General features: G+C 42.3%; 1 long non-coding RNA gene across 1 annotated transcript; it reads right to left on the minus strand.

Annotated features, from left to right (window-relative positions):
• Positions 1 to 1685: 1685 nt before the first annotated feature.
• Positions 1686 to 14380, minus strand: LOC148129695 (uncharacterized). Its single transcript, XR_015750791.1, has 3 exons — positions 13887 to 14380; positions 2196 to 2351; positions 1686 to 1957 (listed from the first exon to the last, which is right to left on the minus strand). It is a non-coding gene; the product is annotated as an uncharacterized LOC148129695 (long non-coding RNA).
• Between the last annotated feature and the right edge of the window lie 553 nt (positions 14381 to 14933).

Consider the following 14933-nt stretch of genomic DNA (forward strand, 5'->3'; position numbering starts at 1 on the left):
CTGAAGCAATTAATAGCTTCTAGCTGCTAATCTGGTAGTTAATATCTGGCATTAATAGCGTCACATTTATTTATTTTTTGTTCACAAGGACAAAAAGTGCTCAGCAGGTGACATTCCTGTAAGCAGCCTAAAACAAACAGAAATGTGTCGTTTCCTTGCCCTGACTGACTGAAGTCCTCTGTGCTTCTGCCACAGAATTTTCAGGAGAGATTTTCTCCTGATGACGATGTTTTCTGTGATTTGTGTTTTACCTTGGAATTATGGAGGAATTATTTACCTCTCCCAAAAAGGTTGACCTATATTCTCCATAATGAAAAATTAATCTGGGTTTTTCGGTGCCATTGTTTCAAATAAGAACCGAAGCGACCACCTTGTGATGAGGGATGAAGTTAAAAACTGGCTTGCTTCTTTTAAGGCCTACCTAGATTTCGTCTTCATTTTTGTCCCTTTGGGTCACCTATTCGAATTTTCTCCTTCCATTTCATGCAGGTTGGCCAGACCTGTTTTTCCTCTCTTTCTGTTCTGTGTCTGCAGCTTCAGGATTTCAAAGGGATATCTGTGTTTATCTGTCAAGCTGTGAAGAATATAAATAAACAAACTGGCTTTCGTTATCGTCATGCCAAAGAGCTGTTTGCAAAAAAAAAAGAGTTAAGATCTCCAGGTGGAAAACCACATAAAACGTATAATTTATAAATGTAGTCCTCAGGTTGTGGCCACAAATGGAGCCCAAAAGTTCTGTGGCTAAGCTAGACCATGACATATTCAGTGACTTATTCCAACAGCCACTAAATGAATGGTTGTAAGTCAAGGGCTACCTCTACCTTTAACTTGTGGATGGAAGAGAATATCAGCAACAATTAAACTTCATATTTTAGTGTGGACTTCTTCTGAGCACTGTTCCACCCATCTTCCTATCTATTAGAATATTTTAATATATCCTTGTTGGGATGCGGTGGCTCAGTGGCTAAGACGCTGAGCTTGTCGATCAGAAAGGTCGACAGTTCAGTGGTCCAAATCCCTAGCGCCGCGTAAGGGAGTGAGCTTCTGCTACTTGTCCCAGCTTCCTAGCAGTTCGAAAGCATGTAAAAAAAGTGCAAGTAGAAAAATAGGGACCCCTTTCCCTTTGGTGGGAAGGGAAGAGCGTTCCGTGCTCCTTCAGCATTTAGTCATGCCGGCCACATGACCACGGAGATGTCTTTGGACAGTGCTGGCTCTCCGGCTTTGTAAAAGAGATGAGCTCCGCCCCCTAGAGCCGGAAACGACTAGCACGTATGTGCGAGGGGAACCTTTACCTTAATATATCCTTCCTCTCAGTGATTTACAAAGGTCCTTGATAATAGCAATAGCACTCAGACTTATATTCCGCTTTATAGTGCTTTACAGCCCTCTCTAAGCAGTTTACAGAGTCAGCCTATTGCCCCCAATAATTTGGGTCCTCATTTTACCCACCTCAGAAGGATGGAAGGCTGAGTCAACCTTGAGCCTGGTGAGATTCGAACTGCCAAATTGTAGGCAGCTGGCTGCAGAAGTAGCTTGCAGTACTGCACTCTAACCACTGTGCCAAAGAGGCTCCTTTTAATGTTCAATATAATATTCTCCCTACGACAGAGTCCTGTTTCAACTCGACTCCGATTCAAAGGGTTATTCAACCACGAACCCCCACCAAGTAATTTTGACTGCCCCCATTTCCTCGCCCCCACCTATCTGACAAGGGAGAATTTGGGAGAAGCAAATACAGAGGAAAGAGAATCTGGTATATCACCTTAAACCTGGGGGGGGGGGAGGGGAAATTTGATACCAATGTAATCAAGAAGACCTTTTATGACTGTAAGTCTGAAACTCGGATCTGTTGCTTGGCAGATGGATTCAACTGGACTGAAACGGTGGGTGGTTGAAGTCCACCCTATCTGGGGGGCATCTGGTTGGAGAAAAGCTGTTTGTCCTGAGGGTTTAGATGCTATAAAAAGCACAGGGGAGGGACAGTCAACGAGTACATCCAAACCACTTCTATCATCATCATCACTGCTTAGGGATTAAATATCACATTTAAAGGCCAGGGGCTACAGGCTAAGCTCCTTTATCTTGGTGCCATGCATCTGATCGGAGGCCGGCCTTTCCTGGTCACCTGCTTCAAACCACATCAGAAACGGGCAATAAACAATCTGAACTCTGCAATATTCTCTAAGCAAACTCACGAGAAAACCCACAGGACTTGGATCCGGCTTCTTTTGCCTCAAACCAGGTGAAGATGGATGGGCCTAGGCTTCAAGTTTGAATGGTTTGTAGACACCGTTCGCTATTTGTCAGCCGTGGGCTAGCCAGCTTCTCTGAGGGCAGCTTTGAAGCATGGCCTGAAAAATGCAGAAAGGCAGTTTTGCTTCTTGGTTTCAGTGTGGTTCAGCTTCTGTCTGAAGAGCTTCCCATACAGGTTCTTGCTGACACACAGGAATAAATTAATGAGAAATGTAGACATTTCTCTTTGCTAAAACAAAAAAACAAAAAAAACATGAACATTACGGACTCTTTCTCACTCAAAAATATTCAAAGAAAACAAACGGGTGCGTTGCAATCGTCCTACCCCCTTTCTTTGCAATCTTTTAATTTCAGTCTTGAAATCCTCTTGGTCAATATAGATGTACAGACACACACATATCCCCAAACTTTGCTATCCTGTCTGTTTTGCAAGGACAACGTTTCCTATCCGGAGTGTTTCTTTTCTGGATTTTTAATTTCAAAACTCCAGAAGGAAAAAAATATCAGGCATGTTCAAAGGTGAAGATCCATGGTGGTTATTCGTTAAATCTGTGTGATGCATGCAGTTCAGGTTGGGCCCGAGAGACCCAAAACCTGAAGTTCAACACTCAACTGTGAAGTTCATTAGATGACTAAGGCAGTTGCTGCCTCTGTGTGTTTTCTCACTTGCAAGATTGCTGGGCAGATAAAAGTCGAAGAGAGAGCTACACGTGCTACCTTTAGATCTTGGGGGAACTAGTACAATAAATAACTAAATCACAAGTGAAGAAAACACTCTGATTTCCAGGGTGTCCATAATGTGTGGCCAAAAGAACTCAGACAGACAGACAGATAATAGATGATAGATAGATGATAGATGATAGGTAGATAGATAGAGATAGATAGAAAGATATAGAAAGATAGTAGATGATAGATGATAGGTAGATAGAGATAGATAGACAGAAAGATAGAAAGAGAGAGAAATAGTAGATGATAGACAGATGATAGATGATAGGTAGATAGAGATAAATAGACAGAAAGATAGAAAGAGAGAGAGAGAGTAGATGATAGACAGATGATAGATGATAGATAGAGATAGATAGAGAGAAAGAGAGAGAGATAGTAGATGATAGACAGATGATAGATGATAGGTAGATAGAGATAGATAGATAGATAGATAGATAGATGATAGATAGATAGATAGATAGATAGATAGATAGATAGATAGATAGATAGATGATAGATATGGATGTAGAGTGATGTAGAGAGATAGAGTGAGAAAGAGACAGACAGAAAGACAGACATGGGTGTATAGATGGATGGAGATAGATAAGATAGATAGATAGATAGATAGATAGATAGATAGATAGATAGATAGATAGACCTCAACTTATGACCACAGTTGACCCCAAAATTTCTGTTGCTGAGTGACTTTGCCCCATTTTGCCCTTGTCACAGTGGTTCAGCTGCTCACAACGGTTGTTAAGTGACTTTGACAGAAGGTGATCGCATGACTTTGGGACACAACAATGGTCATAAGTATGGAGCAGTTGCCAAGGGTCTGAATTTTGATCACATGATTCTGGGGATGCTACAAAGGTAATAAGGGTGAAAAATAAGTCAGTTTTTTTTCCAGTACCCGTTGTATGAACAGTCGCTACATGAACTGTTGTTAAGGTGAGGACGACTACTTGCATCTAAAATAGGCCTGCCTTGTCTCCTAGCATTCTTTTCCCACTTCTTGTGTCCAAACACTGTGTTGAAAGCAATGTCTTGGCAGCCTGCCTTTCAAATATTGACAAATTCCTCTGAGCCGAAGTGTAAGTTCACTCTCCCGATGACATCATGTACTTCATTGCAAGACAAGTGTGGAAGGGCAGCATCCCTCCATAAAACAAAATACCCCTTTCTTGGCGAGATGACTCACAATTCTCGTTGCATTCTCCAGGACTCCAGGACCGTGCTGGGTGCATTTTCACTTTCCATTTTCATGCCCTGCCCGTCATTCATCCATTTGCTTCATTCATCAGATTTTTTATTTATTTATTGCAACATCAGGACCGATTCATGCCAAGAATGCTGGGATTTAAATGTGTGGCTGGAGGTGTGACCCGTGAGTCTGCTGGGAAGCAGTTGATAATATCACTCTATAAAGTCTTAGTAAGACCACACCTAGAGCAGAATAGAACAGAATAGAATACTTTATTGGCCAAGTGTGATTGGACACACAAGGAATTTGTCTTGGTGTAAATACTCTCAGTATACATAAAGAAAAGATACATTTGTTAAGAATCAAGAATCATAACATACAACACTTAATGATAGTCATAGGGTACAATCAACAATCAAATCATACTAGGAAACAGTCAATATGCATCCAGTTTTGGTCACCACACTATAAAAAAGATGTTGAGACTCTAGAAAAAGTGCAGAGAAGAGCAACCAAGATGATTAGGGGACTGGAGACTAAAACATACGATGAACAGTTGCAGGAACTGGGCCTGGCTAGTCTAGTGAAGAGAAGGACCAGGGGAGACAGGAGAGCAGTCTTCCAATATTTAAGGGGCTGCCACAGAGAGGAGGAAGGGGTCAAGCTATTTTCCAAAGCACCTGAAGGCCAGACAAGGAATAATGGATGGAAACTGAATAAGGAGATATTCAACCTGGAAATAAGGAGAGATTTTATGACAGTGAGAGCCATCAACTCATGGAACAGAAGTTGCCCTCAGAAGTTGTGGGAGCGCCATCACTTGAGACTTTCAAGAAGAGACTGGACTGCCATTTGTCAGAAATGGTGTAGGGTCTTCTGCTTGGGTGGGAGGTTTGGACTAGATGACCTACAAGGTCCCTTCCAACTCTGTTAATCCGTAAGAGATAACATCCCTTGAAGCTCTTTGTTGTCCATCTGCCTATCGTGAACTGGCCAGAAAATCCTGGAAAAGACCATCAACAGTCCAATTCATATCAAAACAATTTGGTCTTAAAACACCATCCACTTTCTCTTAGCTGGGATCCAACATGAGACATCTTCAGTGCTATGTGTCTGAGCTTTCCTGACATTCTGGCTTTCCTTGCACCTTGCTCATCTTCAAGGAAGGATGACTTGCAGAGAGGAAGGGGACATTGTAGACCAACACCCACATAATCCTCCACCTGGGTGTACCAGCCTGCCATGGACTAGAGGAGCTGCTCTGGGATGACCAAAGAGCCAATCCTGTGACTCCTGCAGCTCTGGAATATGCCACCCCGGGGCAGATTTCCCTCCCCCGTCATTGGTCATACCTTCCAGTTCCAGCTCATGTGGTTCTACTCAAGGTAAGGTTTGCACTTGGCTGAAGGGTGGAGGCCAGCAGGTGGCAGGCCATGTGGCAGGCCACAGCCTTGTATTTCTGCACAGCCTGGATTAATTGCTTTGGGGGGGACATTTCTCTCCGGACCACCAAAATTTTCTCATGGACCATTAGTTGGACCAACAGTTGGACCAACAGTTGACGACCACTGTTCTAAAGGGTGGGAACAGCCTAGCAACTCTTGGCCATTTCACATTGGAGCAAACAGCAACCAACCTCCAGGTCCATTCTGTTTCGGGCAGTAGATAAATTTGGTGTTTCTCTTTCTCTGTTTGCTCCTCCAGAGCCCAATACTCCTTGTGCCCGTCAGCGATTGGGCTGCTTTGGAAATATGGGTTTGGCTCTCTTCTGCAATATCATTCATGTCACCGAAGAAGATCGTGATTATCAGCTGAGAGTCAGGCTTCCTTTCAAACACAACATTGCAAAATATTTGCCCAAGGGCAGGGCGAGATTTGAGAATTGGCTAAAACCTGTTGGTCTATCCCAGGGCTCTCCAAACCTGGCAACTTGAAGACTTATGGATTCCTCAGAATTCCTCAGCCAGCCATTCCTGCTAAGGAATTCTAGGCATTGAAGTCCACAAGTTTTCGAGGTGCCCAGTTTGGAGAGAGAACACTTAGTGGATGCTTTCTTGCTTTGGATGTGTGGGAAGAAATATCCTTCTGGGTTCAGTGTTCCAAGTGGGGAAAAAGACACTGGAAACATGGAGGCTGTTTGGAAAGATGGTTTAATGGTGGGGGACCTATCACCAAGCAACAACCAAGGGACAAGCCAAATTCACTTAACAGCGATGTTACTAACTTAACAACTGCAGTGATTCATAACTGTGGTCATAAAATGGGGTCAAAAAATGGGGCAAAATTCACTTAACAAATGTTTCTCTCAGCAACAGAAATTTTGGGCTTGATTATGGTCATAAGTTGAGGACTCCCTGTATTCCTGCAAATAAGGATAGCAACTTTTTCGGGAATAATCAGATAGTGATCAATAATTGTGGCTGGAAAGGGGGAGAGTGGATTTTATGCTAGTAATATTTTCTCTTCGTTCTCTTATTCAATCACGAAAGTTCTTGGGACCAATAGAAATAGAAATATGGATACTCCTGGATCCAATTATGGGAACCAAAACATCTTCTACCTCCTTCAGGCTCTGTGGAGTAACAAACCCCGAGGACAAGCTTATTGAATGTTATGCTTTTTTTTTTCTGTGAAGAAACATGGAGGAAGCAATGTATGCAGTTGGTCAAACTGAAAATATCCCAAGAAATTTAGAGGAATTAAAATGTTGCTTACGTTAGAGGAAAACTGGAAACAGAAAGCAGAAGGAAGATGAGATGAGGAATACCAAAAAGAAGAACATTCATACATCATCAACTGACTAGCAATATACATCGCAGTGTGAAATTTTCTGCTTAGTATTCATTGCACTTTCTTGGCTTGGCAGTATGTCACCAAAAATTGCCTCATTTTTTATAATTGCACTATTCCATTTATTCATTCTCTAAGTTATTGTTAATCAGTCCACATGCCCACTACTCCAACACTACTCTCTCTCTCTCTCTCTCTCTCTCTCTCTCTCTCTCTCTCCCTCCCTCCCTCCCTCCCTCCCTCCCTCTCTCTTTCTCGTTTCCCCTTGGCCTTTCTGATGATTTTCCTTTTTCTCAAAATAAAATTTAAACTATAACTTCCAGCAGCCTTAGCCAACATAATCAATGGTTTTGACCCTTCCAACATGTCATTTCTGCTATAAATTTTTGCAACTTGAAAAAAAACTGAAAATCGTTGAATTGAGAAAAATCATATTTTAGAATATGAAGCTCAACTACCGACTCAGTACAGATATTCAAATTAAACCTTCCCTAATTTGAGTTCCATAGATCCTTTGGGCTTCAACTCACAACATCCCTCAACCATGTTGACTGTGAACGGTAAAAATTGAACTCTGGATACCCCTTTACAACTTGGTTATTCCGAAGAGCCGTGGTTTTCACCTATGACTGAGCATGCATGGGTTCCCGAAAGTCATTGATATAAGAAGATCCATAGACTTTTGCATCTTCACTTGAGTGATTCACAACAAACGAAACTAGCCCCCTCTCAGGATTCCAGCAGTTGCCCTAATTAAATCATCAGCCTGGAGTCAAACTTCAAAACCTATAATGAATTTATTAGGAGTGAACATGTCAGCAGGATCTGGTTGAAGCCGATTCTGAGACACGTAATTCACTGTCACCCTTGACCCTGGTTTCCCCCCACCTTTTTGGGTGCATCATAATTCATATTCTCCAACTGAAACACATTCATTGCCAAGAGTCATCAATCATGTACTCCAATTAGTGATTTGTGCAGCAGAAACTCCAGTCGCCTAGTTACAATCTCTGCAAGTTATGAATGGAATGCACTTTCGATTCCAAACTGCTGCACTACTCTTTCAAACTCCTTCCCCCCTCCTTTCTGTTGGCAACCTTAAAATTGGCATAGAAATGTTTTATGAGTTGACACCCCAGATGTCCCACAGCCTCTAGTTAAATGTCTATGGAGATTCTTAGACATCCTGGTCATGGTTGTCCCATCGGTGCTTTTTCAAAAGACAATTGAGCTTTCTTTGTTTTTCCTTGAAGACATTTCATTTCTCATCCAAGAAGCTTCTTCAGTTTTGACTGAATGATGGAGGATTTATATTCCTTGCAGTCATCTGATCATTAGCACTCTTTCTAGGAGTCATTGAGGCCACCTGGAGGTTGATCTGTGCCTTCAGACTCACCGGAATAGTGCAAATGAGTGTGCAAACTTCCTGGGACTGCAGAAAGGTAAACAGGAGATAGGTGGTATTGTATCACACACACCCTTGAGAGAGGGCTGTTCAATATTAATGTAGATGGCCTCTTTGACCCCTCTTTCAAATCATCTTCTGTCCACAATGTGGATTTCATTGTCTTCAAAAGAAAGGCCTTTGTCTTTCACAAAGAGAAAGTTAACCTCTGGTTAACTTTGAAACAGGAGTTTCTGCTTTTAAAATAACCTTGTTTCAGTTATTTTCTGTTTGGAGAAAAAAAAAACAGCTAAGAAGAATCTTATGATATTTTTTGGTATCTGCCAGAACTCATTTGACTAGGAGAAACCTACATTGCTACATCTTGTTTCAGCAAGACTAGCATTTAAGAAAGGATTTAAAAAAAAAAAAAAACTTGAAGCGCACGCAGCAAAAAATATCAATGCTAGCAAAGTCACGTCATGTATTTAGTCAGAGTCACAAGATCCCCCAAAAAAGTACACAGAGAAGGCAGTTGCCAAAAATTCCTTGAAGAGGAGGAATTTTGGCAGCACTTGCCTCTAATTCAATCTGCAATGACTGCTGAGAATGTTGTTTTCTTCGTAAAAATCAACCCCCATCATGGCCTTTGCTTTGGTTGGTCTCGGGCAAGCCAACTCAAGAAGGACATTTCTCGGGGAGGAATAAAATTGTTAGTCAGTTTAAATCAGGGGTTGCCAACCTTTTGGACCTCAGGGACCACCAAACTCATAATTTTAAATCCTGCAGACCACTAATATGAATTTTGACTGACGGTGGCTAGCTGATGTTGGTGGGAGAGGTGAGGGGAGAAAGAGGGAGAGCGGGAGAGAGGGAGAGAGAAAGAGAGACTTTTGGGTTCATGAAAGGAAAGCAGCAGAAGCAGCAAAAGTCTTTCTTTCTCTCCCCCAAACTCCGCCAGAATTGAGTCTTTGCCGGCTCAGCCTCTTGGAGCAGGAGGCCTTGCAGGGTCCCAAAGACTCATTTCTGGTGGAGTTTGGGGGAGAGAAAGAAAGACTTTTGCTGCTTTCCTTGCGTGCAGCCAAAAGCAGAAGAAGAAAGAAGCAGAAAGAAGCAGCCCAGGACAGGTGCATCAGGTGAGTGGGGTGAGTTCCCCCCCCCACCCTTTCCTCCCTCCCCTCACTACCTCATGTTGTTCTCAATGCAAGCAATGCAAGCCATGTGTTCCCATGGGCCATGTGGGCGGCGCAGTTCCAGTGCAGCCTGGATTAGTTGCTTTGGGGGGGGGGGGGTGCTTTGGGGGTGACATTTCTCTGTGGACCACCAAAATTTTCTTGCGGCCCACCAGTTGGCAACCACTGGTTTAAGTAGATGAAGGAATCTTGGCTGATTGGAAAATAAAAATAAGTAAATCAGAAGTCTGTGAAGAGTTTTTGAATGCAATCTAAAAGCAACATGCAGGTATCAAGGAAGAAGAAGTAAAGTGTTTGGGGAAATACACTTGGAGCTCTATATTCTTCTGGGATGAGACTATATCAGCCATGAAACTATCCAGAAGATCGTTTCAGGAAATCCTTGGTAAAGGATGGTAAAGATCAGAGAGGAGAAGAAAGTTAAGGGCCACAGGAAAAGAGAAGGGTATGGGCTGTTGTGTAGGCGCTCGAAGAAGGCTCGGGAGTCAGTGACTAATTTTCAGCTCTTTATTAGTCCCAAGATCAACTCGGGGTTTTCCGGATCGGCTGCGGCTTATATTGAGTTGGCCGCACCAGCCGCGGCCAATGGCACCGCTTTGAATCTCCCGCAATCGGTTTTCACCAATCGCGGGGCCAATCAGTGCGGCTCGCTCAGCCAATCCGGTTGCCATGCGCCCTGGCCAATCAGGGCGCGGTGTTTACAAGAATGCTAATGAACAATACAGAACATGGGCCATCATCTGATACGTCTATTTGATATCCATTGCCATTGTGGATGCTAAGGGTCATGTCCCCTTTCACAAAACTTCACTTGTCTATCACTTTATCAGGGTTGAGGGAGTCAACTGATGGTCATTACTAATCGCCACACAGCTGATATTCCTATAAGCTGAGCTTACTTGTGGTCAAATGATGTTGTAACTTGAAGGGAACAGTCATTTTAGTGTATCCCATGGCAGTGATATGAGGTCTGGTGGATGTAGAAGTGTTAGACCAAAGCAGCAGAGGCTTAGAAAATGGCAGCGTCTCACTGCCTTCAGTTTAAGGCGATCATCTATGTTCTCACTGGAGGAAATGCTTGACGAGATTCCACCTCACATCCTGAAATTCCACCAAAACAATGTCTTCACAGGAACCCAAATGCTGAATCCGCTTTTGTGTTTTGAAGCCCAGGGTGGAGAGTCGCCACCATGGAGAACAGAAAAACAGGAAGACATGCAAGCTAAAAGCCACCTGCAGGTATCAAGGAAGAAGAATTAAAATGTTTGGCGAGACACACTTGGAGCTCTATAGCCTTCTGGGATGAGGAGCCTACATCAGCCATGAAACTATTCAAATGACCATTCCATCTGAATGAGGAAATATTTTATTTCTTGTGAAATAAGGGATATCTGTTTAATAGTGGTGGGATTAAAAAAAAAACTTACTACCAGTTCTGGTGGGCGTGGCTTGGTGGGCGTGGCAGGGGAAGGATATTGCAAAATCCCCATTCCCTCCCCACCCCATTAACCTGCTTTCCAGCTCTGTTCTCCTGTGCAGGGCAACCAAAGAAGACCCAGACGATCAGCTGGGACTCAATGGGAGGCAGAGGATAGATGGGGTTGGTGGGGTCAGTCAGAGGTGGGGTTTGCTGGTTCTCCGAACTACTCAAACTTTCCGCTACCGGTTCTCCAGAACTGGTCAGAACCTGCTGAATGTCACCTCTGCAGTTTAAGAACACTCTCCATAACATGAGGCAAGGCACTTGGTTATTGGGTGTAAATTTGGAGCAATGGGAAGGAAGGATGAAGCCATGGGGTCTGTCAGAAGCCGCTGCAGTCCAGTAAAGTATCTTGTAGTGCTTTTTCCAAGGAACAAATTTTATTAAAAGGATTTAAATAAAAAAGGCGTTAGAAAAGGTGCGAGCACCTGACACTTTCCAGATTGTTTGCTATCATAAACTAACACAGTTCTCCTCTGAGAATGCAGCTGTGGTGATCTTGTTCAACCATAAAGATCTCCAGACTGAGACAAAGCTAAGTCTCCTGTCCCCAAATACACCAACGTTTCCAAAAGTTGGAAATAAAAACAAAGTTGTTGGAATAAACAAAAAAACAAAACAAAAACCAGCAACAGTTTTGAGGCAGGAAACATGAAAATAGCAAAGTAAGCTATAAAACTGGGCCTCGTGCATTTTAGAAAACACTATTTGCACAATTTTAACAATGGGAGTGTATGGGGGGGGAGGGATGTTTTCTTTAAAAAAAAAAAAACTAGAAGGAATTGAGAGAAAAGGAATTTGCTGAGGCCTACAGGAGAAAATATCTAAATTCGGTTGCTGAAATGGTTTGGTTTCATGTCTTTCTCGCTTTCCCATGAAACTAGAAACCGTGGTTCTTCCAGAGGAATGACTCTTCAAACAATTTACATTTGTGATGTAAAGTCACCTGTATTTCAGGGTAAATTGCCCTCCGCTGGCACTGTTCCTCCATAAATCATCCCTATCATATTTGTTATAAATCACCTAACTCGCTTGGATGTGAAACCTGCCTGTTTGGTACATGAATCAAACTTTGCATCACAGAGGACAATAAGAGATGGGGAATGGAAACATCCTCTCTATTTAAACTGAACCAATTTCTATTAAGAGGAGTCAAACATCCTTTGCTTGATGCTTCGAAATCTCTCCTGGGTATTTCACAGACTCCTTGAGGGACGGCCGAAGTGAAGCAACGTAATAATGTTAGCTGTACTTGAGATGGGCAACCATCTAAATCTACCAAATAAATAAATAGATGATATAGATGGATGGATGGACAGATAGATAGATAATAGGTAGGTAGGTAGGTAGAGCGGTACCTAGAGGTGGAATCTCTCGCCTCACAATCAGGAGGCTGTGAGTTCAATCCTAGGTACAGGCAGATATTTCTCTCTGGGCACAATGAGAATTTATCTGCTGAATAAAATTCCACATTGGCAATAGGAAGGCCATCCGGCCAGTAAACACTCTGCTCCATTAAGTTGCCTGACTCCACCCTGCAAGGAATTATGAGGTCATTAAAAGGAGATGATGAGAGATAGAGATATATAAGCACAACAGATTCGTTCTTGCAAATGACAGTTGTAAAGTAGAAGGAAGGAGGCTACACTTTGTTCAAGACTTGGTCAAAGTGAAGGACCTCTTCTTGGCTTAAAGCCTAGCGAGCTTTCTTCACCAATCACTATTTCAGCCCATTTCTCTTAACAAACAGGAATTATCCATGGCCAAGGACATTTGGGTCTCATTGTCAACTGTCAATCACCTTAGACCATGACTCAGCCAAGGAAGCAAGAAGCAGAGATGCTTCCCTGATGAGTTCGAACGCAAGCATTAGAGGTAAGGTACAAAATATTGGAAAATGTGATAAGAGCCTCCAGCCATTCTATATTAGTACATTCATTAAGTGAAGTTCATCAAGGTACAGTCGTCTTCAAAGTTGTGAATATCTTATTCCCACGTTTTCTACAACCTGGATTGAGCTGCCTTTTATTAAATGAGCTTCTAATAAGCTCTTCGCTTGGTTGATTGTTCCTATCAAAAGGTTCTTCTGTTTATTTCTCAGCCTCTCATCATAAGGCTCAATGACAGGAAGGAACTCATGACCGGTTGCTGCCTTAGACACTAGCCAAGACGTTGTCCTTCTGCCATGCTATGTACAGAAATCATCTCACATGATTGCTGATCTTTCAGCATGAGAAGCTTCCCCCATATCGGAGAGCAAGCAGTTTCAGAAAACCAACAGAAATCCTCCATCTACTGCTTCCAACACTGACTATGAAAAACGGTTGCAGGATTTGGGTATGGCTAGTCTAGAGAAAATAAGAACTAGGGGTGACATGATAGCAGTATTCCAGTATTTAAGAGGTTGCCACAAACAAGAGAGGGTCAACTTATTTTCCAAAGCCCCAAAGGGCAGGACAAGAAACAAGGAATGGAAACTAATCAAGGAGAGAAACAACTTGGAATTAAGAAGAAACTTCATAACAGTGAGGACAATCAACCAGTGGAATGGCTTGACTTCAGAGGTTATGGGTGCTCCATCACTGGAGCTTTTAAGAAGAGACCAGACAGCTATTTTTGTGAAATGGTGTTGGGTTGGGCTAGAAGACCTCCAAAGTCCCTTCCAGCTCTATTCTGGCTACATCTTGCATAGATAATGTTCTCATTTCACCCAGCCTATATTACAGACGTGTAGCAGAGATAAAAAGAGGAGAGAGGGTAGAGGAATAATTCCATCATAATATAATTAATCGGCCTCGCCAGAACGCATGGCTGCCTTAATTTCCACTGAAATGACAATAATAAAAGCATGGGAAGCCGCATGTGAGTGATACCAACCTCATTGTAGATTTGTCCTTGGGATAAAATTAGCCAGACTGATATCGATTTTGGAGCGTTGAAAGATCAGGCCAATTTGGCCATCCCATTTCTGCAAATCAATGCTCTTGTCCCAGGGAGGCCAACCCTCCTCCTTCCAAAACTGGACTTCAATGACAATCCAATAAAACCTCTTTTAACCAGAATTTCCATTAGTTGTTAGCCCGTCCTTGTCTAAAAAGCACAGTTGCTTTCAGTTGCACATCGGACAGAATTAAAGATCCACGTTCTTCCTAAACAGCTACCTGGGTTTGTTTTTTTTCCCCCTCCTTGTTTCTGTTTTGTTTTTTTCTTTTCTTTTTGTGCAAAACATCTCTTAGGTCAGATTTTTCACCTCACCCTTCACCTGTCAGGTGCCAAAATTTCATAATTCAAAACTGAATCAGTTCTTTGAGGAAAGAAGAGAGAAACAGGTTTGGGGAGAAATGTTTTAAATGCTTGAGTGAAGAAGATTTTCTACAAGGTAGGTGTGTTGGTTTGAGCTGGGATGCTCAGGCCACCAATTATGTGTCTTTTCTATGAAATCACCCTGGTTGTTTCTTTTCCTTTCTATTTAATTCTTTGTATTATTTTAAGGAATGGACTGCGGTGAACCATCCCGCCATCCGGTCTTGTGGAAGACAGATGACCTGTCATAGATGAATACATTTAATTTATCCCTTCACCTTTTTGGTTATTTTATCTGACAAAATCCCCAGAGGAATTTTGGCAGAGTTTTTCCAATCTGCATCAAAAATTGGAAGAGTCTTTTGTGATAAAATGGAACGAGAGCAAGAGTTTATCATTCTGGTTACATGTCTGTGTCCATCTGTCTCTCCACCTATCTATAATTACATCACACGGAGGCAAGAGTTTTATATGAGAACAAAATGAGGTTCTTTTCTTTAAGGAAAGAATAATGTTGGGTAATATTGTTCTATTTCTTTCTTTCTTTTTTTGAAAAATGAACGGTGGATAACTCAGCTTTACAATCTGCTATGTACTTTCAGAAAATACACCTCTGGGGAA

This window comes from Notechis scutatus, chromosome 11 (genome assembly GCF_049901735.1).
Source record: "Notechis scutatus isolate UNSWTSFEM ecotype Mainland chromosome 11, rNotScu1.2, whole genome shotgun sequence".
Classification (NCBI taxonomy): Eukaryota; Metazoa; Chordata; class Lepidosauria; order Squamata; family Elapidae; genus Notechis; species Notechis scutatus.